This window comes from Argiope bruennichi, chromosome 5 (assembly GCF_947563725.1).
Source record: "Argiope bruennichi chromosome 5, qqArgBrue1.1, whole genome shotgun sequence".
In the NCBI taxonomy this organism is placed as follows: Eukaryota; Metazoa; Arthropoda; class Arachnida; order Araneae; family Araneidae; genus Argiope; species Argiope bruennichi.
The window spans coordinates 43555841-43583744 of NC_079155.1; the positions used below are offsets into that span (position 1 = coordinate 43555841).

The 27904-nt window shown below is 28.5% G+C and overlaps 1 long non-coding RNA gene across 1 annotated transcript; it reads left to right on the forward strand.

Moving 5' to 3' along the window:
• The first annotated feature begins 1138 nt into the window (after positions 1-1138).
• LOC129968122 (uncharacterized) lies at positions 1139-13159 on the forward strand. Its single transcript, XR_008784367.1, has 3 exons — positions 1139-1486; positions 8873-9028; positions 11991-13159. It is a non-coding gene; the product is annotated as an uncharacterized LOC129968122 (long non-coding RNA).
• Positions 13160-27904: the final 14745 nt, after the last annotated feature.

The following is a 27904-nucleotide window of genomic DNA, read 5'->3' on the forward strand; positions in this document are numbered from 1 at the left end:
TATACCGATTTCAGGCTTAACGCTTTCCTTTGGTCTTGTGTTTGTATTGTAATTCTAGAGGGTTTCCCTTGCTCTTTTAACAGCTATCTCTTAAAGCCAGGCATTCAAGATCACTCCACATCACGCTAATAAATATAGTTCATATTTTTAAACACAACTATTTATTGGTAAATAAAATAAAGACAAAATTGGAATTCAATCTAGAAAAAAAATTAAAACCTTCCAGGCTTATTTAGAAAGTAAGTGCAAGAAAGAAAAACCACATGGGAATTCTATACTCATCTGGAAGATAAAATTTTAAAAATTGGCTGTGTCATTAACAAGTCTTGTTCTCTAACAAATTATAATTCTAGGACATTTCTGAGAAAAAAATAAATTAAATATCAGATCCATCATGTCGTCTATTCCATTTTAATCAAATCAATCCCTATCACTCTATGGAGGGGTGATACGCCAAATCTATCTATTTCTTTCGCCTTCCTATTTAGGCCGGTCATTCCCTAGAACATTATGCCAAATTATTCTAATCCTTGTGTTGTTCTTGTTGTGTGCAGCTGACCACCCCGCCACGACTGAATGTAGCAGTATCGACAGAATTCATCATTCTAATGATGTCAGCGAGCACCATGAATTCACCGAAATCTTCACCTCTCCCTGCATGTTTTCCCTAAGATCTTTTTTATCAGCTACAAAAGGAAAAGTACTAATGAAAATTTTTTTACGCCATCTCATACGAAATTAAACTGTTTTTTAGCAATGATGATCAATTTTGGCGGGCCACCACTCCAATTGCTTGGCGTCTAATCGTGAATATACAGCTACATGATTTTCTTCTATTGCATTCATTTGTGCGCAACTTCTTTAAAATGTCTCCGAAAATTTGTAGCCACACATGTATCATGTGTTTTATCAAAAAATATATAGAAAATTGCAATCATCGAACAAATTTTCACTACATATTAAACATTGCAAGTTCATGATGAATTTTAAGTAATAATTGTTAGAGATTCAAGTCACATGAACAGCAAACGCAATTGTTCAGAAACCAGTTTCTAATACTATATTTTTTTTCTTTCAGCCAAACGATTTTTTTTTAATAGCTTTGTTTCCAAATGACGTTTCATTAAATATATTGTTTTAACACCTTGCATTTCACGTGTACATCTCCAGCACATCAAGAAAACTAAGGCCCTTCATAAAATTTTGTTAGCACCTTCCGTTTTATTAGGTAGTGTCGCCTTTTTCTTTTGAATTTAATCAACTAACAAAAAATAAATAATTACGCATCCGTGAGCTCATGGTTTCCGCGCTGTTTTTTCCGCCTTTCCCAACGAGAAGCAATCGTTTTCAAATGCAAGGACGCCGACATTAGCAATAACCACCTGCGGAGCACGTATTCAACACAATATTAACGAGCAGTATAGTAAAGAATCTTTTGGTCAGTAATTGTTTATATGGATTTTATATGAAACTGGACAACTTTTAGGTGAGTATATACTTGTATTTTTAACATGATAATGTTTATAGGCTGTTGTACTACTTAGAAACTGCGTTTTGCGACGTATATGATGCTAAATTCACTACAGGACAGACAGTTCGATTTAAAATTATTAAATTTAGTTATTTCTTGGGAAATAATTGCTCACTATGAAAGAATTTAAACTTTCATTTATTAAAAATTTTCCGCTACTTTAAAATTTGGGTAATTGTTCTTCAGAACATATTTTTTAGAAAAGAAAAAAAAACACCGTTTTAAAATTTAAAATATTTTTGTTATTAATAATAATAATAATAATAATAATCTTTTCATTAATACCTAATTTATTTCCTCATAATTAAAAAAAAATTAATCTTAGTAAAATTTTTTAAGATGTTTTTAAATATATTTTACAACGATATTTTTAGTTGTTTTAGCAACTGGATTTATACACATTTGCATTGCGTTAGTATTAAATATAATTTTTGAGGGGCACATTATCGGTTTTTTTTAAAAAATAAAAGAAAATTTTAAAAATAAAATTAAGATAGGCAATGGATTAAACTTAAATCATTATCATGCTGTACTTTCGAATCTATAAGGAAATTTTTATCTGAACGTTGCCAATCGTGCTTTTAAATTTTTTTATTTAAATATAAATTGTAACTATTCTTTAATGCTTAACTTCTGAACTGCAGCCTGCTTCATTAATTAAATTATAATTTTGCAAACTTCGATGTTGCAATTTCAGATTGCTTAAACTTTCATAAATTCACTTTGACCTTCAATTTTTCCCGAACAAAATTTAATAAATTGTATTCTAATTTATTAAATCATCATCTATGTAAAATAATAATTCCTTAAATAATGATCCGTATAAAAACAAAAAATTTTTAATTCATATACACTTATCTTAAATAATTAGTGACATACAAAGATAATTTTTACATAATCGTATATATATATATATATACGATACAATATATATATATATATATATATATATATATATATATATATATATATATATATATATATATATATATATATATATATATATATATATATATATATATATATATATATATATATATATATATATATGATCACTTTTTTAAATAATCCTATATGCATATACAAAAGGAAGATACTTTTTGAATGAACTTCAATTTATTTTACCTGGTGAGACATAATTTTTACACAAGAACAAAGACGCGATGTGTGCATTCGCACCAGAATACGAAAGCGGAAGTGACAGAAATTTTCCCCTTTAGTGGCTTTATTACGAGATTCCGGTAAGGATTTTCTCTGGCACGTGTCGACTTAGTGAAGGGTATCTTATTTATCTTTGAAAAAGATGCCTAGGTTTTGAGGCATCTTTTTCAAAGATATCCCTTCGCTCACGGCGTGGGAAACAAAGGAGATAGCAATTTTTTTTAAGTGAGTGTTAAAACTAATTATAAAAAAAGGTTATATATATATATATATATATATATATATATATATATATATATATATATATATATATATATATATATATATATATATATATATATATATATATATATATATATATATATATATATTCTTTCTTTGACTATTTCGCACGCTTAAACAATATGTCTTGTTTTACTATATTTAGGCTCATTGCATAAAAAACAAATTTGCATCTTGAACCTTTTCTATTTGATCGACAGAGGAATCTGCAATTATGGTATCAAAGACCACATGTCATATTTCATACGTTTTGTATTTCGTCGTACTCATTTTATCCTCATGTTCACAGATGGACTTTCGAAAATGTATTTGAGGGCTAGAGTTGTTGAAAACACGGAGATTAATCGAAATTTCCAGTTTATCAAAATTTGATTTTTTGTGTTTAAGAGCAAATACAAATTGCAATAGACTTTCAATACAATAGACGTTTGAATTTTCTAGATATCAAGCCAGAGGATGCCAGATCAGTGCAAGGCCAGAATAATAAAAGTTCATTAAAAATATATCAGATTTTATATCAAAATCTACATTTTATTTCACAAAATATTTCAAAATACGTCATGGAAAACTTCACTCTAATTATACTGATAATAAAGATGATGTGTGTGCGCATGCGTGTGTATGTTAGCGTTCTACAGGCCAGACCATTTGACCTACAGCTACCAAATTTGATACAGATTTCTACCAGCCACCAAGCTGGAGAATGTGCACGCTCGGAGTGATCTTTTAAAATTTTTAATTAGGATTTTAAGTAATTATAAAGTTAGCGAAATTTCGGTATTTTTTCACGATCTCTTCCAAAAATAATATCGCACAAAATTAAATTTTACGCATTTTCAAAAATTATAAAGCTTTCTTTTTAATGATGCCAATTTGATAGTCGTTCAAATTTTTGCTAAATTTTGGAGATTCTTTAGAAATATTTTTTTTTTTATTTTCGAATTTCCAACAATAGACTATATTGTTGTCCTGAAGTTAAAACCGTCTTTTTTGTTTCATCAACTATATAATTGCCAAATTTTCTTCCATTGATGAAAGCTATAGAAGAAGGATTTTGTTTCACATCTACATAGTTTATGAGACGTATAAATAAAATGAAGTTACAATATGTCTCGAAATTTAGATGACAGATGAAATGTACATTTATGTTTTTAATAACGCCATGATGTCATGGGATTGATCTCCATTAAATAAGCTCATGCACATAATAAAAAGATCTTATTTAAGAGTCAATCAAACAACAACACAGTTTTAATTTCTGATAATTTGACGGAATTATGGACATAAAGCTATATCTAAATGAATTAATAAAAATTCAATATAACCAATATTCCTAGCGAACAAGTTAGTCACCAAAGGCGGATAATTTTAAATTAAAAAAAAAGAAACACTCTCTTATGACTGAAACTGAGTGTTATGGAAATTTGAATATTACTATCTTCTAAAAACGCGCAATTTTAGACAACTCCATCAATCGTCCCAAAGAAAATATACCAAGCAGCATTCAGAATTTCTTACTGGTCTATGAAAATGATGATTGTTCTAAAATTGTAATATTCAAAACTTCATAATTCGGCCAAATTTGGCCACAAAAAGTGTGTATATATATATATAAGTGTTAATTTTTTTTTCTGAATATTATTTCTTAGAACCAAAGGAATATATAAAATGTAGACCTTTATATTTTCTCAAAACTGAAATAAAGCAAAATATTATTTTTTTATGTGATTTAAATTCAAACTGAAAGTAAAATTAAAAATTGAATTTTGTAATGAAGCAGAGAATAATTCTTTGAAACATTGCATAAATTATGAAAATTATTCTATAGTGTAGATAAGACTTCAATGCGAAAGATTCAATTTTCTATACTCATAGTTTTCAAAAAGAAAAAAAAAAGTACTTGGTTTCAGCAAAATATGTTATTGTATTAATTGAAATTTAATCACTGATACTGATGTAAAGTTTAAATTTTACGGGAAATAAAAGAAAATTAGAAATAGATACATAGTACAATGAAGGAAACCGCTTAAGGCCTTCATAATAATATGAGAGGATCTATTAAAAGACCAAATTGTATAAAATATTTAATTGGAAATCATGACGAGCATTAATCTTGGCGAACCAGCTGGTTGCCGCAGGCGGCTAGTATATCTTAAATCATTATTCAAAATCCCATTGCTTACGTCGAGTTAAGAACAGTAAAATCCTCATATAGTGACTTGTTTTCCATTTAACAAACCGCTCTTCTGAAAGCACCGGATCATAATATGCCCAGGGTAGATGAATGCCTGATTTTTGAGGATCTACGATACGGTTTTCTTACTTTTTTGTATAGAAAAAGAAATTGTGTTGTAAAAAAAAAAAAAAATCAAAAGCGAGATTTTGACGAATCTCCACGTTTCAGGAGTCTCTGAGTTAGTAAAAACACATTTTCGGAATAATGTCCGCTTGTTAACATAATAAGTCAAAAACGCTTTGAGCTACACGGATGAAATTTGGTATGGAACTTTACACCAAATTCTTATAATTTTATCACATTTAGAGCGAAATCCATGTACAGAAAGTTTTTCTGTCTGTCTGTCAATTTGCGAACATAGAGAACTTGATAACTACAAAGCTCAAAAATCTAAACAGATAAAATTTAATCACCACATTGATAAACTATACTCAGTTTAAGCCTTTAAAATAGAGACTTATAAGAAAAACTTTCAATGGATGCCCCAAAATTCTTCTGCAGTGTATAACTTTCTGTAATAAAGCGCCCCTAATTACATAATATTAAGGTCGAATCCCATTAATCGAAAATCTCGACATATCGAAATTTTTTTCCAGAATTTTGAATTTTTATTAAATAATTAGTTTCGATACATCGAGGAAAAGTTATATGTATCAAACAGCAACTTTAGTATAAAAATTATTTATATTTATTGCTTTCAAAATTGATTTCATATATCATGGATTCTTTTAAAAAAGGAATACATTTTTTTTTTTAAATACTGCTTCAGCTATTGTTATGGCAAGAGAAATTATGAAAGACTGAATGTATTTTACGAAAGAAAGAATTAAACATTTGATAAAGAATTAAATGTTCTTAATCAAGTTTATCTGTTCATGAACCTTTATGAGCGAGATTTTTACTTTACATTTATTTTACGTTTAGGCATCTTATCTTTACTTATAATAAAAATGAATGTGTGCTTATTGGCGCTCTGCAGGCTACCAAACTTGGCACGAATATACTTTGGAGAGTGAGAATGTGCACCTCAGAATTATTTTTAAATATTTATTAACAAATAAAGCAAAATTTTGGCGTTTTTACGCAACTATTTCCAAAAATGTAACAGTGCAAAAATGTTTTTTTGTATCATCTAAAAATTTGAAAAGTATATTTTCAGTTATACTCATTTTTTTGCTGGATAAATATTGTTTTCTATATTTCATCATTTTTTTTGGTCATTTTAAACATATTTTCCAACAAGAATCGTTAGTAATCTTAACGAATATTAAACGTATCACAAACAATAACATAAAAATATAAGAATTCTGGAAGAACAGTAAAGTTGTTGATAAAATTCACTATTAAAATTGCAACTCTCTTGCCATTGTTCTTTTACATTCCGAATTACTATCCTGTTCTTGACATAAATCATTTTTGACAAAACATATTTCAGGAAAGCAAGCGACATTTTTTAATTTAATTCTGTAAAAAATCTGTAAAAGCTTTAATTTATATTTAAAATATTATTAACAAGAAGAAAACTGCTAAATATTACATTGCTTTATGTTAGAAACTGTGTAAAGGTTAATTATAGGAAAATATATCCATTTTTATGAATTTGAGGAGAGCTGACAGAAAATAAGGGAACTTCATAGTAAAATAAACAGAACGGCGCACGGCGTCTAAAATAATATAGTTTATACATCTGTCAAAATTTGAAGCTTAGAAATATTTTTCTGGAGGAGCCATTAAGACCACGTTGCATAAAATATTTAATTAAAAGTTTTAGCTACCATTAATCTAATCGAATCAGCTGGTCGCCAAAGGCGACTAGTAGTGAAAATGGACCGATTTAAGAGTTGTTTCATCCTGGTAAAAGTCATGGGAAGCGGGATAAAAAATAAAGACTAGCAAAAAGGTATAAAATGATTACGGGAAAAAAATTGCGGCACTAAAGTTTTTTCAAAATCCTGATTTAGTTTAAAAATATTGAAAATATTAGAGGTGAAGGGAACCGAATTAAATCCTTAAAATTTGAGAAAGATGAAACCATATTGAATTGTGTATCAATGATATGAGACAGGAAATAATTATGCTTAATATTTTTTTTGTCTCTTTTGTAAGAAAACGATAAAAATTTGCAGTCTGTATTTCTAGTTTGTCGAAATTTCTTTATAAAGGTTTCTACTTCAGTAGTTATCTCCTAATGGAAAATGTTTTAAATTATGTTAAAAATTATATTTCGTATCATTTGAGTCAATAAATTTGCTATTGTAAAAATTAAAAAAATCTACAATTTTGTTATGGCCTGTTTTCATTTCAGTACCATCGTGCTCCTATGCATAAAGCCCAAACTATGCAGAGTTGGCTTTGACTTTATTGTTGAGGAATTAAATTGAATTTGCTTAGAGTCTATATCTAGATCTTGTTGAACACCTACAGGATAAATTTAACGAACGAACTAGCTCACAGTACTCCACGTCAGTGACAGAACTTGTTAGTTTTCCTTTACTAGAATTATGTGCTGTTCCTGCAGAAGCATTCTAAATGCAAGTGGACAAGCGCCATCTTTGTAGCATAAGATAGATTCACTTCATATTTGCATTGACTTATCTCCAGGTTAAACAAAATATCAAGTTATCCTGTCACTTTTAATTACATATATCAAATTACAATTCTAGTTATGCAAATAGTAAGGTCAGCAAAATAGTATTTATAGTCATTTATAGTTTTTAATTTATTGCAGCTTAAATTATGCACTTAATTTATTGATGTGCATGGGCTTTATCATATTTCTAACCTTTTGTCAAATTTCATTTAATTATTCAATGATTCATATCTAAAAAATACCAATTTGTGAGAAAATCCTCATCATTTAGCTTCTCTGAGATTCATCTCGCTGTAATCCTCGGAAAATTTAATAGAATTCAACTAGAATTTTCATTTAAGTTGACTTATCCGAGTGGTTTACAGATTTTGAAAGAAACATTATATTTTGTACATACGCAAGCAGAAATTATTCATTGCAAATGCTCATATTTTCTGGAATATTCAAGATATTTAGATTGAATTTTAAGATTTTAGTTTATTAGCATACTGCCCACTACAATCTTAACGTATTCTGTAAATTTCCCTTGATTTGGTTGAACTTCTTCATGTTATAAACAAAATAAAAATAAGTAAATTTGGAATTAAGAAAATAACACCGTTATATCTTCCTGAATATGTACACTAATGTTATGATAACACATGTTATGGACAGGAAATAAAAACATGCATGAAAGTTGAAAATAGTTATCAGTTTTATATTAAATGGGGTAAACCCAAAGCATATTCTTTACCCTACCGAAGTTCAAGGACATTCAAGGAGAAATTCGGGATAAATGTGTGAATCTGAAAGTGTCTTGAACCAGTGAGTTCTGTACTGTTATACTGTCTGTATGCAAATGGACAAGGAAGATGAAAAGCTCTGACGAGTTCGTAGATGAGTCAAAACAGGAAAGAGAGAAAAAAATGGTCGAGGGTGAAAATATTAAATTCCCTTTAATACTTTAACTATTTAATAGAAGGAGTACCCCAATTATGCAAATAATTACCTAGCCATGATGAATAATTTTTGCATTACAATTTTTTTTTTAATATCTCTTGCCTCTAAGAAGAATCGATAATTCTTCTCATAGGTAAAAACGTTGGTATATACCTTGAAGCTTTGCCGTTCATCGCTTGCCGACAATACAGTGGCATCGAGACAGAATTCAAGCTTCGAGACGGAGCTTTGAAAATTCAAGACAAGTTTTCATCTGTTGTGTTTGCAGACAACATACCTACATTTAAAAGTAAGTGGAAATTAATCAACCTTCGAAGTTCTGCTTGCTGATGATATTTTTATTTATTTATTTTTTTTTTTTGTATAAGAAATATAAAAGAAAATATTTTAACCTTTTCGCCGTCCTCTCTTGTCCGCGAAAATTATTTTCCCTCTGTTTTTCACCGCATTAGGACAAACAAAAATAAAACTCAAACAAGTAAACATCTGCAAAGCGTTTTAAAAGTTTTAAAGTTTTAAAATATAAAGGAACGTTTGAAGCGCGTTACGGCCGCCCTGCAGAAGTTTCACTTGAACGGGTTAAACGCGTTAAGGAGGACGAAGGGGTTAATTGTCAAAACATTCGAATCATAGCTTTTAGAATCTCAAAGTTTCATAACTCTTTGAGTTCGAAAAACACATTCTTGAAATAACTGTCTGTGAACATGATAACTTAGAAATGTTTTGTGCTCGACGGATGAACTTTGGTATGCAGTCTTTATATAAAATTTATAGATTTCTGCCAGATTTTGCACAAAATATATTCGCAGGAAGTTCTTTTGCCCGATCTATCTCAGAACAAGTGAACTTTGAAAACATAGAGAGCTATATAAAAAGAAAAAATTTGAAACGAAGTTTTAGCATCTAATCTATAGAACCGTATCAGCTTTAAAATCAAATATATTCACGGATTGACTGTATATACGAATATATAAACAAACTAAAAGCCGCCCCTTTGAAAGATTTTATCCAAAATAATACACATCTATGATTCTGATGATATATATATATATATATATACCAAATTTTATACGTATAGTTTTTTGGGATTTCTTGAGTTATCGTCTTCATTTTCTTAAAAACAGATTTAAAAAAAAAATATTCTACTCTGATACTGATAAAGATTTAAAAGCGAAGAACATTTTACCTAGCTTTGAAATAAATATGTTAATTTTTACTTTCTCATATCGTTATCAAAGAGAACGTATAGTAATCGTTTAAAAAAAATGACCTCGATATTTTGACGAATCTCCACGTTTCAGATCTTCCAGAGATCGAAAAATACAATTTTGGAAAATGTCCGTCTGCCTGTCTGTGATAAAGATAACTAAAAAAACGCCTTAATCTAGACGGATGAAATTTGGCATAGGGTCTTTATACTAAATTTGTAGATTTCTATCAAATTTTGAACAAAATCCGCTTAGATTAAATCTGTCTGTCAGGCGTTTTGAATATAATTTAAAACGATAAAAACTAAATGAAGAGAGTTATATATATAAAATTAGATACACAGAATTGAAACCTATAATATAGATACCTAGCAAATTTTGAGCGAAAATCCAATAATAGATTAACCGTATGTCGAATTGTATTTTTAGAATAATGTAAAAGCGATAGCTCAAAGATTCAACGACTTAAGTATATCAAATTTGGCATGGGATTTTTGTGACAACAAGTGTAGTTTTGTATCAAATTTTTGTTACAATCGGTAGGTAAAAACGCATTCAAAACAAAAATTCTATTTTCGGATATCATTAACGGCATGTCAGGGATTAATCACCAAATAACTCGCCAAGAAGGACACTATAGATACAATAAAAGTGATAAATTCATGCCAAAGGCTAATATTTCGTAGCAATTGTACGCCGTTACCACGCAAGGCATTCTCTAGGATAACACTTTAATTAGAAAGTATGCAAGAAGATTTTGGGGAAACCGCTTCTGCTGTTTTGATTCATTTACATTATTAGTTATTAATTATTATTGTAATTTACATAATTAGTTATTGTAATTTTGAGTTGTGATGTTACATAAATGCATATTGTTACGAAATTTCCGGGGTTCGTTTGGATAGTGGAAGTTATATGGTGTGAAGAATGCTCAATCAGCAGGCGGCAGTAGAAAATAAAACAACGACGTTTATTGACACGAAGACACACAGGACAGCACAAAGACGACAACTATATACAGCACAGAAGACGATTATCTTCAGCCGAGTCGTGCAGCATACAACAGCATACACAGCAGACAGTAGCACACAGCTCAGTTCAGCACTAGCTTGACTCCGTCGCTGCTCCGCTTATCTCTGGAAGGCCAATTCTTCACCGTCGCTTCCGACTACTCTTCGACTCCACTGGTCCACGACCACTCAATTCACGACTGGTTCACAACTCGACTCACCGTCTACTCACCGGCAGCTGAAGCTCCTTGTATAGGTCTTAGGAGGCGGGGCTAGAAGCCTCTCAACCAATCAGGAACGTTCCAGGCGTATCTCCGTTCCTACTGGACGGATCGGGAAAATTCTGGATGTCTCGGGTATAATCTATTTTGGCGCCAAAGTCGCCAAATGGTCGCTAAGCTCTGGGACCACCCATGGAACCAGCTATGCTGGAAAGCCGCATCGCAGATTCGTAACAATACGTATGGAACAGACGATCACTCCCTTGGAACGAGTTAAATTCACAGTTTAACTACATTTTAGCTGTTATAATTGCATGCTAAATTTTGTCTGTCTAGTTATCGCGGATATACTGAGGATTTGCGCTTTGAAATTATCGTTTTCACTTGCATTCGAAATGAAAGACAGATAGACAAAAAAAATTTTAGAAGGTTTCTTTAAAATACTATTTTAATTTCATAGAAATCTAAATATTTGTGGCAAAGATTGCATCCTAATTTTCATTCACCTACCTAAAAGCATTTTTGAGTTATAACGTTAACAAACAGATAGCAGAGTAGTAATTGTCAGACAGACTTCCATTTTTTTTTTTTTTTTCGGAATCAGAAAGCTTTGGAACGTGGTGATACGTCAAAATTTTGAGATTGCATTTTTTGTCTATTATAATATTAGTATAACTTTTATAACTTCGTTTAAAGAAAGTAAAAATTTACTTTAAAAAGCAAAACAGTGCTTTATTTAACATACACTTGCAAACTGTATGCACAGGCTAATCTTGTTGTTTAATATATCATTTTTTTGTTTGTTGTTTTAGGAATGGATACAAGATAGAAAGCTAGTAATGAGGAGCTCGCACGTGTCTACATTTTATGGACCGTGGAATAGTGAGCAGAATATATAGAGAAATGGAGACCGGTCATTTCCGGCGTGAAAATCCTTACCTTGCACCTTACGCAATACTGACTACTGCTATCACTATCTTTTTACTTGTCTTATTATCCTGCATTTACTACTGCACGGACCGTCATGTGCGTCGGAGATTACTGTGGAACAGAACACAAGCGAATCCCTCTCAGCCAGTACTGCCAACAGTATCTGCAGCACTTCAGGAAGACGTCCATTCGTCTGCTATTTGCGTCAACGATGTACCTCCGGATTATACAGTAGTGGTTGATCAAAAGACTATGGCAGCTCATATTAGTGTTAATTTAAATCGTTATCCTAAAATTGTAGGTGGTAAAAAGCTGGAAACCCCTCCTCCAGCGTATATAACAGTGGCACCTTTTAAGTGATGCTAGTTTACCCATAGACTTGATGACTGTTTATAAGCAGTGGTGTTGAAAAAATGAATGTTAGCCAATCTTTGCCTCGATGGTACTTTGATACTTGATATAGTAATTATTAATGCTAGTGATGCAAGCTTACCCATCAGTTTGGAGATTTTAGAGAATCAGTGGTATAGAAATGATGGTCAGGGCGTTAACTTTCTGGGGCATTCAACAGCATCGATATATTTGTCGTTCAAAATTGAAAGAAATGCTCTACTTCATCTTCATGGCACCAAATAATTTTTTTATTTTTATTTTAGAGGAGTAAAATTAAATAGCTGCCAGGATATTATTCTTGCAAGTCAGAATGCCGAGGGTGTATTCTAATTATTTGGTGTTTAAAAGTGACTGAGAAGAGTTGAAGGGTTCACACCTGAAACATTTGTTTTGCCCCGACCCTCGTAAGATGCATTGGCTTACAAATATTCTATTGTCTATAAAATAAATATGAATAAAATAAAATTAAGAATGACAAAAGGAACAAATGCAATTAAAGAGTCACTTATTGAATAATTTTTAACAAATGAAGGTACTTTTTTTTTTTTGTCTTTCTTCATATCGAAATTTATAAAATCATTTATGACTTGGTGGGAATGTTTACTCCGAAATTTTCTCACATAATCTCGAATAAAGATCATACTCCCCCCCCCACCCCCACCCTTCCTCCACAAAAAATATATCTTGGACTTTGCGTAAGGCCGGGAACATCACAATTGCTCAGACTTTTATTTTATTTTCAGAGTCTTCTTTCAGATGAGAGTTATTTTGTTTTTAAAATCATCTTTCACATGAGAGTTTTGTGCTTCTTGTTAGAGGGAAGAAAATGAAATATACTTCTCCTTGGAAGTCATTTTTTTACCAGATCGAAACTAAAATTTGATATAGAGCTACAATTTTAGAAACAAAATCACATTCCAATTTTATTTTGTGAAGCTTTTGAGTTATTACGTTTATTAGCTTACGAAGATACAGACCGACAGACAATTAACCGTTCGACAGATCTGGTTTAAAAAAATATGCACCAAATTTAGCTGTAACTAGCTGTATTTAGCTGTAAAAAATTTAGCACCTAACTAGCTGTTTGCGTTTCGTAGTTGTATTCACGTTAAAACGTTTGTATTTGTTGTGCTCCGCTTAATTTATTTCTGATTAGTGTATTTTATTAATTTTTTTAAATTGAATAAATTTTTAAAAATCATTAAAGAAGTCGCAGAGGGCGAAGTTTTCATTCTGTTTTATTAATACTATATATATATATATATATATATATATATATATATATATATATATATATATATATTTCTAAATTAGTAATAAACTTGCTCTTAGAAAAGTGTCTTCATTATATAGCCATCACTGGTCGAAGAACACGGTCATATTTCATTTAGACAAATATGTATTTTGTAGCCAATGCAATGTTTTGTATATGGAGAATTTACAAAAGTAATTGCTTTATGAAAAAGTTGCTTATTGAATGGTCGTTATTTACGAAAAAAAGTGAGAAAATATGTTCCTTTTAAATTGTTATTTATTATAGTAAATGTAAAAGAAGTATTATATTGAAAATCATCATTTGTGAAATAAAAGTGAGAAAATGTATTTACTGTAAATAGTTTTATTTCTTATAATAAAAATAAAAGTGATTTGAAAAGAATTATTTTGTAATTTTTTTTTTTTTTTTTTTTTTTTTTCATTTTTAACGCTACAGGTTTGAATTTCTTTTGTGAAAATTACTAATCATTTTTAGTGACTATATTGTTCTTCTGAAATATTAGTAATATTTTGTTTATATACAAACATAATTTTGCAGATGCGTTGCTGAAAAGGGGAAACTTTTGAAATTTTAACTTCAATTTATTTCACCACGGGAATCATCTTATAGATTGAGAAAAAGTGAAAAGAAATACATAATGTTATAAAAGCAAAATGATAGAAATTTTTCCCTTCAATGATTTTACTATGAGATTTTGATAGGGATTTCTTTGACACGTGCCGACTTAGACAAAGGAATCTTAGGTATCTTTGAAGGATATGTGTAAGTTTTAAGGATTTTTATTCCTTCGTTCTTGGTGTGGGAACCATGGAGTCAGCAGATTTGTTAAACGCGTGTTAGAAATAATTAAATAAAGTGTGGGAATTGGACCAGGCAATCCGAGAACATTTTAGAATGAAGCTAACGTGGGCTAAATTAAGATAAAAATTAAGAAATTAATTAGGATTTAAATTATATTAAGAAATATCATTATATGTATATGTATAAAACGTTCATATGGAATTAAAACCAAGCCTAAGTTTTTAATCGTCATTTGGCAACAGTTCACATGTTCGTCGAGGCAGAAACAAACTTTTTTTTAAAGTTTAATAATACAAAAAGATGAGTTTCAGTCAAGCGATAACGATTATAAATCGAAGTAATCGCAAACGGGAGGTAGAAAAAAAGAAAATGTTTAAGAATCAATCATAATTAGATCCAATTGGAATGAACGGAATAGAAATGTAAAGCCTTTTTGTGTAAGGAGAGAAAGTACCGAATTACAAGAGAACACCAATGAGTTTACTTCTTTGAAGTATAGCTAACGATTGAATCATTATTACTCAAGTATAATTTAAATTGGAACAACTGTGATATAAATCCCCATTAGCAATATTTGGAAAATATCGTCTCCAAGTGCCAGTGTTTCAAGATGAATTAAAGGGGAAAAAATCCCTTAAACAAAATATTGACAATAGGGATCTATATTAAAGTTGTACCTTTAAAATAATATGATATTGTTACGAACCTGTGATGCGGCTTCCCAGCATAGTGGTTCCATAGGAGGTCCCAGAGCTTCGCGACAAACTTGGCGACCATTTGGCGACTTGGCGACGAATTTGGTGAATTTGGCGCCAAAATAGATTATACCCGAAACATTGAGAATTTTCCCGATCCGTCCAGTAGGAACCGAGTTACGCCTCGAACGTTCCTGATTGGTTGAGAGGCGTCTAGTCCCGCCTCCTGAGACCTATAAAAGGAAGCACCTGCAGCTGCTGGGTGGTGGTGAGTCGAGTGGTGAACCAGTGGTGAATTGAGTAGTCGGAAGCGACAGAGAAGAGTGGTCGTGGACCAGTGGAGTCGTCGTAGTTGTGAACCGACAGTGAATTGAGTCGTGGACCGGTGGAGTCGAAGAGTAGTCGGAAGCGACGGTGAAGAAGTCGTCTTCCAGGGACTAGCGGAGCAGCGACGGAGTAGAGCTGCTGTGTATATTGTTGTATGCTGCACGTCTCGGCTGAAGATAATCGCCTGTTGTGCTGTATATAGTTGTCGTCTTTGTGCTGTCCTGTGTGTCTTCGTGTAAATAAACGTCGTTGTTCTATTTTCTACTGCCACCTGCTGATTGAGTGTTCTCCACGCCCAGTATCCAAACGAACCCCCGGAAATTTCGTAACAATATATATCAGCTACTTGAAAAGTTTAATTTTAGAAATTGCTGATTAAGTTTTTAATAATTGATGGAAAAAATAATGAAAGCAGTTCATGCAATTTGAAATAACGTAAATTCATTTTTAGAAATGGATATATTTATAATTTCTTATCACAAGCAGAATTGCAGAACTATATGGTGAGCGAATAAAGCGATTTGGAATCACGTCATGATCTCAAAAGAATCATAACGTGATTTTTGGTGAGAGGAGCAGTTTCATTTAAATGTATTACCCATTGATAGTCATGGGTTGCCTCAACAGAAGTAAATTCAAACTACAATTTAAATTAGACATTTACAACATCTTAGTTTCGTAAGCTTACACCCGCTCATATTATGAGATCGTGAACCTATCTAATGAAAACAAGTTGTATGACGGTCACAATCCCATGAAAAACATAATTATCACAATATAATAAACATAATAATATAATAATAAACTTGCTTGTAACTAGCCATCTTTCTGAATCAGCTGATTTGCAGGGAATGTTATCTGTATTTGCTTCAAATTAAATATTTTCTATATAATTTGATATTCAGGATTCCTACAATAAAACATTTTAAAGTTTCAAATTATGATAAACATTAAAGAAGTACATTATTTTAATAATGACCTTACGCCTCTTCTGTTTTATTAAATGTGTAAACTCCCAAATGGAGTAAAATCCTTCGTCATCATAGTGTCATTAAAAATTTTACTGTCCACGTGATCTCTCTTCAAATCGCAATTTAAATTATCCACTTATTTTATTGATACGCTTCGGTGTTTAACGTATTTTGAAACTTTATACGATTTAATATAATTATTTGAAGATAAAAGTTTAAAAATTATCAGTTTATGAAAAAAAAAAAAAAAAAACCTCATAATCATTTTTGTTAGAGGATAACTGAGATACAGCTCACTACCTGTCTCTTTCTTTCTGAATCTTGTCGATATTCGTTTGAAATATATATATAAGTTGCTTTATATATTTGACTTAGAAATAAAAAAGAAAAATTATATTATACTTAGAATATATATAGTTAAAAAAATATTTTCTACAAATAATTGTATTTCTTTGAATATTCAAAGTGCATACTTGGAATTTAAAAATATTCTCTTCTCACATGTTCTAATCCATCTATAAAGTTTCGGGGTTTTTTTTAAATGAAAACCTTGCAAGGCATAAGCAAAAAACATGTGCAAAACAAACATTTACGAGTAATTTGATTTACTTAGCAAGCTTGCTTAATAAAGGGTTCTTTCTATATAGAGAATTTTAATTTTCTTCCTCATCATTCCAAGTATGCATAATATAGGTTTTGGAAATCTAACAGATTGCCTTTCCATACTTAGCAGTTTTTCTCAAAGGATTTACAGATTTGCAGCAAAATGATTGCATTAATTCATGTTTTAAACATTTAGCACCAAATATATAACATTTATAGGACTTTCTTAAATGTCGCAGTGATTTTTATAATGTGATTCATAATTGCATTTCAGATGTGATTTCGCATAACAAACTGTTACATGACGTGTGGTTCAAATTTACATTCATAAAATGGATGCAAACTATTTTGATAGAAAAAAATCTTAGTCTTTAGTAATATAATTTCTCTTTTATTTTAGGAATTGGTGCAGAGACTTGAACCTAGTACTGAGGAGGATTTCGTACATATCCACTTAGCACTGATTACAAGAGGAATTATCAAAGTATATAATGAAATGGAGAATGACAATGCTCAGAGTCCAAGAGCCATTATTCCTTATGAAGTATTAGTAATTATTATTGTTGGCCTTTTCTTTCTTTTATTAATATTTATTCACTGCTATTTGCAATGTTATAAACATCGGAGACGCCTATGGAACAGCATACGAGCGAACCTTTCACAGCCTGTACTGACGACTGCACCTCCAATGCCACAGGAAAATGATACAACACCAGTTGGCGATATTGATGTTCCTCCCGACTACACAGTAGTTGTAGAACAAAAAAATGTGGCAGCTAACACTAGTGATAATTTTAATTGTTATCCGAAAGTGGCAGGAGGGAAAAAATTGGAAACACCTCCTCCAGCTTATACGACATTGCCACCGTTTAAGTGATGATTTTTTCCCATAGACTTTGTGACTGTTTATAAATGTCAGCCAACTTTTGCCCGCCAGAATGACAAGTGTTATTCGTTTCCTTCGTGATATTTGATGTCTAAATGTGAAATAAAAGGACTATCATTTTTTTTCTTACTCTACGCACTGAATTTGTGACAATAAGAGTAATTGGCGGTCAAGGTATTACTTTTGTCCACCAGAAAGATTAGTGTTATTTGTTTCCTATGTGATAATTAATATTTAAATGTGAAAAGATTACTTCGTCCTCATTTTCTCCAATGAATTGGTAACTTTTTAGAATCAGTGGCGTTACAGAAGTAATTGCCGGTCAAGACATAAATTTTGTTCGCCAGAATGCTAAATTTTTTTCATTTATCTCTTTATACATGGCATTCAAATGTGAAATGAAAGAACTTTTTTATTTAAATCCCAATTGAATTGGTAACCATTTAGAATCAATGGTGTATTGACGGTAATTGGTACTTAGATTATTTGTCTTGGACTAGAATGTTCATGATAATCAATCCCTTAGTCTTATTTGGTGTTTAAAATTAAAATTAAAAGAAGGATGGGTTCGAAAGTTTTTTCACCTGTAGTTTTCCTCGCCAGTTTCGATGCCATTCTAGAACCATAACAATGATTATCGTTTTCCCTTAAGGGGCTATAGGACCTTTAAACCTTTAATTTTTAAAAATTGTTTTTTTTATTATTTAATTTGATAGATGGACGATTCTGAATATTTTTTATATTGCACATGTGTGTACTTTAAATTAATTAAAAGATATTGTTCTAAACGTGAACTTCACTGTTGACTTTTCACTCAGAAACATTTACTTTAAAGTCTCAATGCTACATTTTCAGAGCTTGCGCGCGGGATTAAACAAAAAATGGTTCGTCATATCAATATGAAATTTCCAGATATAATGTAAAAAATCATGCAAAATCAAGGCATTATTATGTATATTTTTATTAGTACTTGTTAATACGCTAAAAATGTTTTTTTAAAAAGCGTTATCATGTTTTAACAAAATAAAAAATAAAATAACACCAGTAAATCTGTAAAAATATTTTTCAGTTTGCATGATTTATGAAGTTATGTTCTTTGGGAGTAAATTGGTGTAGCATTTGTTTACATAAATTGATTATTTTCTGAAAAAATTTGCATGTAAGAAAATTCTATCTTTGATCATTCATACGGAACATATTCTTTTTTTCACATATATTTTAAATAATAGAAAATATTTCTTTAACTTAAAAAATTCATAATTATAGGATTAAATGTCTTTTAAAACTGTGGTAAAAAATCTATTAGGTTAAAGAATTTTTTTCTTACGTTAAGCAGAGTCGCATTTGCTCAACTTTCGAAATCTGTTTTAGTTTTAAATGCCCTATAGACCATTAACCCTTTTCTAGGGCCGTGGGAAGTATGCTTCCCACCAAATTTATCAATCTTTGCATGAAATTGTGTAGGTTGGCATAAGTTCTGACAAATTTTTTTAGAAAGACAGAAACTTACATGCTTCAGTTCTTTATCTTACACAAAATAACGTGTCTTGATTTGTTACTTAATTATTAATTAACCAAATTAATTAATTAATCAAATTAAATTTATCTAATAAGCTAAATAAATCCCTTTTCTTATTCTTATGTCAAGTCTAAAAATATTTTTTACATAATATGACTAGAAAAAAAATGGCCCTTTAAAGGGTTAAAATAAAAAAAAACATTTTACAAAAACTGAAGATATTAGCGGGAATACAATTAAAAATCAACTTATTGAAAAAGTTTTAATACATGAGTCTATATTTCCTTGACTTTATTTATATAAAACTTTTTTTAAAAAAAACTTTCATAAAAAATATAAAAGAATACTTTAAAGAATATAATAAAGTTAAATCTTGTGACGAAGCTTTACAAAGGCTGTAAAGGGTTTAACCTATACTTGTAAACAGAAATGTTTGTGTGTTACTGTGCGTCGACGATTTCCAGACAAATCTATAGTCCAGTTTGACACAAAGGTAGCCGTAATAGTGATTCAATGCACCTTGAAGATCGAATTTGGAGATTTAATTTACAATTTTTTTATTTAATATATATTAAAAATCAGTATTTATGGAAAAAATGAAAATTGTATATAGTTTGTATTGTATATAGTTTTATTTATTACAATAAAAATATTTTTTAATGATTTGAAAAAAAATATAAATATAAATTTGGTGGTGCTTTTTTTTTTTTCATTGTTTACATTATAAAGTGTCTTTAGAGACCTATTAGTTCTTCGGAAGTATTGGTTTCTCTTTATTTGAATTAAATCTCCTATGCATAATTTGACATTTATACTTGTTTCAGAAATATTGTTTTAAACTTAATATTTAATTAGATATATATAGAATATTATTTTCATAGGTTTACACGTATTGTTTGTATTGGAATCATGAACTTCAATAAGTTTGATTGTGAAAAGAAGGTGGGGGAAGTGTTGGGTTTTACATTGCTTTAAAATCCCTATATAGTTGAACCAAACTAAAATCTGAAAGTACCATTTAATTGATAACAATTGTGTTTCTTATCGTGCAATACACTAATTATAATTCAATCATTTTTATCCTCAAACAAAATCTTTATATATTCTAATTTTCCATTGAACAAGTTATATCCAACAAGTGATAATATTCAGTCAATTCTTTCAAAAATTTGAAATGCCTTCTTGTGTAGAGTCTTCAAATAAACTTGCATTTAATTTTTTATTATTTTTTCTTTATATTTTCAGTTTTAAAATTGAGTTAACAATAAATACTTTATAATATATATAAAAAAATATTGAAGCCATCCTTATGTTACTTGAGATAAAATATTGTAAATCTGACGTTTTATTATTTTCTCGCTAATTGTTTCATTGAATGCCAGAATACAAAATGTATGAAACAGATATTTTGCAAAAGTGATTTTGCTTGAAAGCAAAAACTTTTTCCTCATTTTGTTTCCGATCATTTTCACTCCATAATGCTAACCTCTATTGTGTTATTTAATATCAACACCCTCGCGTTCTGTATTATATTAGTTATCATATTATGTATATATACGTACCATAAAAAGAGCTATTTTCAAACTAAAAAAAAATCGATGCGCTAAAAATCCATAATCATCTATTATCAAAGTAAAAAACATTTTTAATTTAATTATAATCTTAAATGGGTATATTACATCAAAATTAAATAATGTATTAAATGGTAGAATAATGAATTTGTAGTAAATAATCTATAATATATAGATTATTTACTACAAATATAATCTAATAATAAATATTAGGATTCATTATTGATAAGGATTAATGTAACGAAAGTCGATTTCATTGTAACCGATTTCGTCATATTCGACATATCTTCTTTTATTTCAAACATAAAACAGGTTCTAGTCGAAACAGTACTCAATATCTAGTTTTAATTAATAGCATGGTTGGGCATCCAATTTCGCAAAAATAAGACTGTATTAAAATTTAATTACTTTCTTGAAAGAATGCCTATTTTCGTATTTTCTTTTGGACAGGAATTTAAATAATTTTTTTTAGCTCACGTATGAGACTTCTATCACATAAAATAACTGAAAACTATTCTTTTTCATCTGTTGAAATTTTATTTAGTACAACTTTCAAAATAAAAATCCACAATTTGCCCTTTTTTATTTTTTTTTGTAAAAAATATATACAAGAAAAAAATATTGTAATTACCAAAAAAAAAAACTCGCAATTTTGACAAATCTGCACGTTTCAAATTTTTTTTGAGTAAAAAAAAAAATATATATATATATATATTGTAAATTTTTGGGGACAGTTTTTTGAATTTTCATTAAGTAGTTATCTCAGACGCATAATTAATTAAGGACAAGTGTGTTTGTCACCATAAGCTCAATTTCAGAAGGAGAGGCAAAAAGGGAAAATAAAATATATATCTAAATAATAAAAATTAAAGCAAAATGTTAAAAGCTGTATCATTTTATAATCATTTTGAGCATTCGTTTAAATGTAAAAATTGAATCATCAAAAATAATATATTGTACCATTTATGGTACATATATCATAATTTGAGAAACTGAGCTATAAAGCCTTTACTCATTTTCTAATCCATTATATTTCAAAGCAACAATTCTCGAAATTTCTTTAATATGAAATATATATTTTTTAAAAAAACTTATCTACAAGGTAGAAGAAAATCTGTTTTAATGACTTGATTTATGCATTTTACATATCGTATGGTCATTAGTAAAATTTTTTAAAAAGTAGAAGAATAAAAGATAGAAAAGAAAATATTTATACTTATTTGTAACCGAAAATATCCTTTCTATATTTTTTACAAACATATATAAAATTTGTGGAAGTTTGAAAAACAATTGAAACGCATGGATTGTTTTGAAATTTGGAAAATCTTCTTTTTTCATGTTTTGAGAATATAGTCTAGATTCTAAATAAATACCAATACGTTCGAAGTTAGATTGTAAAATGCTTGCAATTTACTTGTTTTAAATACATATGTAGAGATATCTTAAAAATGCATTTAAAGCATAGCATTTACATTTTTACAGTAAAAAAATGCATAAAAATGTAAACACTTTAGAATTTATTTTATTCATTTTATTATAATCCATTAAAATGTTTTTATACTATTATAAAAAATAAAATTTTGATAAACGTTTATCAAATTCAAATTCTAATATCATTATATTATATCAGTAAAAATAATTTTAAAATAATAAGCAATGAAGAATAATTTATTATTTAGTTGAGCTTGCCATATCATTTTTAAATCATTTTAATTGCTCATAATACCTTCAAAAATTATAATTTAACTTTTGATTCCTCTAAGGTTTAAAGTAAGATTTGGAAAAACGAATTTTTTCATTCAAAAATATTTTGGAAAATTGGATTAATATTAATAAATTTAAGTTACTTTAAATATTGATAAGAACATAATTAGAAAACAATTACAATAAGAACACAAAAAGCTAAAATTTAAGAACAATAATAACAAAAATAAATAGCTGTTTAAAAGCAATCTATAACTTAACAGTATTTTTGCCTTTACCTATTTACCAATTTCTACTGCATTAAAAATGCAAATAAAGGATTTCCTGTGAAAATTAGGTTTCTTTTTAACCCTCATTCGAATACTGAAATATGCAAAAATACTGTTTGCTTTTAGAAAATTGATATAGTAATTTAGTAAATTAGTATTGTGTAATTATAATTAGTAAAAATTATTTTCATTAAAATTCTTGGGAATAATTCTTAATATCTATAAGGAAAAATTAGAAACTTTCAAAATTTTAATTAAATTACTGAAGCTTTAAATATATATTAACTGTTAACCGCTTTTTGCTCTTTTAACATCGCAATAACAAAAACACGAGAAATCATAACAAACCCTCGTGGGCGGATTTAACCATGAGGGTGAGGTGAGTTTTCATTCGTCATTTTAATATTAATTTCGTGGTTGATAGACTGTTCATAGAACAATAATTTCTCACCAGATGAGGAAAATATTACATGGGTGTTATGTTTTGTCGCATACTTTCTCTTAAGAAGCGACAACATATGATACAGATTCACAAAAGTATAATGTGCTAAAATCATAATATCTTTCTAAATATCATTATCTTTTCTTTTTTTTTTTTTTTTTCATTTCGAAAGACTACATAAAATTGCTGAAATAAATTGAATTTGCTGATTCTTAAAAAAGGAGATAAAAAATCACATTATCACATCCAAGAAGATTTTTTTCCATATCAGTACAGTTTATTAATAATAGTTTTTCAAGAACATGCAAACATTGTAATTTTGAAACAAATATTTTTGGTAGATTACATCCTAAATAATTTCATAGGTTATTGCTTTACATTAATTAATAATCTGATATATATCAGGGAAAGAAGAACTCAATTTTCTAGTATTAGAATATTTAAATTCTTCGTAAATACCAAGGGTAAAATAAGAGAATCAAACACCAGATTTCTCACCAAGACAAAAAAAAAAAAAGTATACAAATCTATAAAAACTCGCATAACTAATATAATAAGAAATGAAAAAGAAAGTAAGAAAAAAAATCATTAGTGATTTATTTTCTTAAAAAGTTCAAACTAATAACTATTTAATATACGTTTGTGTAATAAATATATGTTTTGCTAACATTTCCCAATAGCCACCTTGTATCCAAGTCACCTGTACAGTCACAACAAAATCATTTGGATTCAATTTTTTTCTCAATAAAGCAAGCATCAGATCCTGTTTTATTTTTCTTATGAAAGTTTATTGTTTTTTTTTGTTTGTTTTTTGTAAAATCAAATTATAAACTTAGGCAATACTTTCCTACTTATTTTGACCAATAGGAGAACTATAAGATAAAGTATTAAAAAACTAGTATATTGGAGGATATTTAGTGAAAGTTTAAATTATATTTACTAATAATTTTTCTATCCATATGTATTAACTACATTCTAGTGATTAATGGATTAAAAAAATGGTACAACTTGATTTTCACAGTGATCGCTGTAAAAATGACATCAAGGATAAGTGAAAGTGTGTATGATTGTTCATAGTTTGTTTACTTTTTTCTCCTATTTACATGATTTAGCAGTTTATTGTGGTCGCCATAGAAATGTAGTTGTAGCAACAAAAAAAAACAAAAAAAATCACTGAATATGCCATATTTACCTCAACAGCAATTGACTGCCAAATATGTCATGGCAGTCTACAGACTATGTTTGCTAATGATACACGATTAAACCAAAAATTTGCTAATGGTGTGCAATTAATTCGCAAATATCATTTCTGATTTTCTTTTGAATTTGAAATGTACAAGAATTCACAGAAGATCTCGTTACTAAAGGTTGATTAAAGCATTCATTTTTTACGCTTAGGTTAAGGATAATGAGTTGAAGTTAATGTAAGAACAGTTTTATCACTTTATAATTTCTTAAAAGTTTTTCAGTCTATAAAAAGTAATTACATCGTATCTATTTGTTAATATTTTTTCAGGGACTTGAATGTGAAAAACTTGTTTCAAAATATTAATATAAGTTACAGAATTTTTTTCTTTTAATGGAAAACTTCAAACTGACCTTCTTTTATGGTCATTTACAATTTGTTAGAATTTTTGTGTTAAATCAGAGTATTAACACAGATGGATTCAAAAGGTTTATTTGTGAGATGCACTTGATTTAACGAATCAAATCTTTTTTGCTTCTTTTTAGCATGGTCTAGAGAAATTGTGATTCTTTCTTTGAATTTTGGTTTCGTTAATATCTTATAAATTATTTTAACATTGAAAATAATAAGAAACGAGATTATTGAATAACATACTTGTTCCAGTATTTGCAGAAACTTTTCAATAATTTCATAATTCTACATACTTAGTTTTAAAGATTGGCAGAATATTCTACCTCTTAAATGTTAAACTTTTTAAAAACAAAAGCCATCTGATCAGTATAAGTGACAGTTTTTTTTTTTTTTTTGTTGTTTTTTTTCTTGAAAGTAATTGAGTTTATGTGTCGATTATGGCAAAATTTGATATTCTGTTGCAAACTTTTTTAGTTTCTTTTAATATTTCTAATGCATACTAGCATTTATCAGTCCTATTAAATTTCCCATGTTTTTTTAATAATTAATTTCAAGAGTATCAATATTAAACATACAATTGTGACTGATTTCAATTTTTCAAAAATAATTTCATAGTTATTGTTGATTTTAATAACTTTATTTTCAATTTTTTTGTGTAAAATCATATTTGAATACTTTCAATTTAATTTCCTATTTTTTTTTTTTTTTTTTTTTTTTTTTACAAATATTAAAAAGAATATTTAGATGTTTTCAGAAGAAAAATATCAGAATGTCATCAAAATAATTGAAAAGAAAATTAATTTTTGCTTGATTAATATTAAAATTAATCTATTGTAGATTGCAAGACTGAAAATTCAAATGGTAATTTGCACCACATAAATAAGCCAAAATTTGTGTAGAAAGTAAATTTTTCAATATTGTTATGGTGAATAGGTACATGCAAATACTTTAAAGCTAAATCTAACAAGGATATTTTCTTTCTTTTAATAAATTCCTTAACAAACTATGTTTAACATTAATTTTCTAAAATACATGCTTATTCGAGTCTTTTTATTTTTGTAATGCTTAAAACTAAAGTTAGTAGTGAGAAATATCAACTATTGCTTTATTTTATTAAGAAACCTTTTAATAATTTCTCAACCTGGTTCTTATTTTCTTGCTTTTCAGTAAGAAAAATATACTACGATCTCAAATTAACTGACAAATCAGAATTGAGCACTATTCTTTAATATACAGTTCTGTGTTTTCATACATTGTACTCATCCTTAGCAAAATCCAATTATATTTTAAGTTTATTTCATTTAATTCTTGCTTTAATTTATATTTATTCTCTTTAAAATCTGAGGTAAGAAAATTTTATTCACAGTGAATAGTTGGAGGGTTTTTTTTTTTGTTTTTTTTCACAAGCATGCAAAGAATAAGTTATTTTACATTTGTTATTTTCAAGTTTTTCCAGAATTTTTCCATTTTGATAGATATTTTGAACTTTGCAATCTATAGTAAAATTATATTTTGGCAACTAAGATAGATATAGTATAAGATAACATATAGTCTAGAACATACATCATCATTTTTTTTACAAAATTTTAAATCTAATATACATATATTTTGCAAAGCAGATCTGAATTAATGATTAGGATTTGGATTTCCTTTATGTTGATAAAGTTAGACCTAGCATTTTGTTTTGAAAATGTATATTAGCTTTGTGAAAAGGCATGGAATTTTGTTTGGGTAGAGGAACTTATTTGAAATTATTTTGCCTGAAATTACTAGGTTGTCAATGATTATCTAAATGTGAGCTTAAATCTGGATTTGCAATAGGGTCTAAATTCCTCCCCCCCCCCCCTTTTTCTTCATTAGATTTTTATATTTCTATGAATTTTATCACTGTTATAAATCTTCCTACAGAATTAGGAAGATGATTTATAAAAAGAAGTTATTTTAGATATTTTTAATACCATGAATGCTATCCTGATTGCCTAAATTCTATTTTATGTGAAAAATGGTTAACCGTATCCAACTTTGAAAGTTTTTAACTTCAACTTTGAAAGTTTTTAGTGAGAAATCAATTAAACTTGTTCCTCTTGATGCGGTATGTTTTCCTTTTTGCAAAGCAAATGAATTCATTCAAATTTTTAATTTCATTATAAGAATTTACATTCTCATTTAGGACACTATTCTTTAATTAACTGGACATACATATAAATTTCCAATTATTATCCAAATTATATTTTTGGTATTAATCATTAAAGTATTCTATTCAAGAGTTTATATCCTTGGAACTATTAGTTTTTATTTAACTCCTGAAAGCATTTCTGTTTTTTATTGTTTGTTTTTTTAATTTTAATTTATTGTTCATGTTCATTTTGATTTCATAAGTACATATTTTAAGTATGATTAGACTAAAGTAAAATTTGCATTGGAATGCCAATGTTTCTGAATATATCAGAATTTAAAGTATCAGAAATTTTACAATAGAAAAATGAGCAATTAAAAGGTTTTCAAAATTTCAACCTAAATACCTCGAATTTCAAAATTTAGAATATGCAATAAAAGCTTTGAAGTTACTTTTGAAATTAAATAAAGTTATATCAGTATGTTAATTAATAGCCTAGAATCAACAAATAAAATTATAAAATCATAATGGTTCTGGATTTAAATATTAGAGAACATTTTTTTTATTTTTCACTTTTTAAAATTTAATAAAAATTTAAAATCAAAACATTTTAAAAATTACTATAT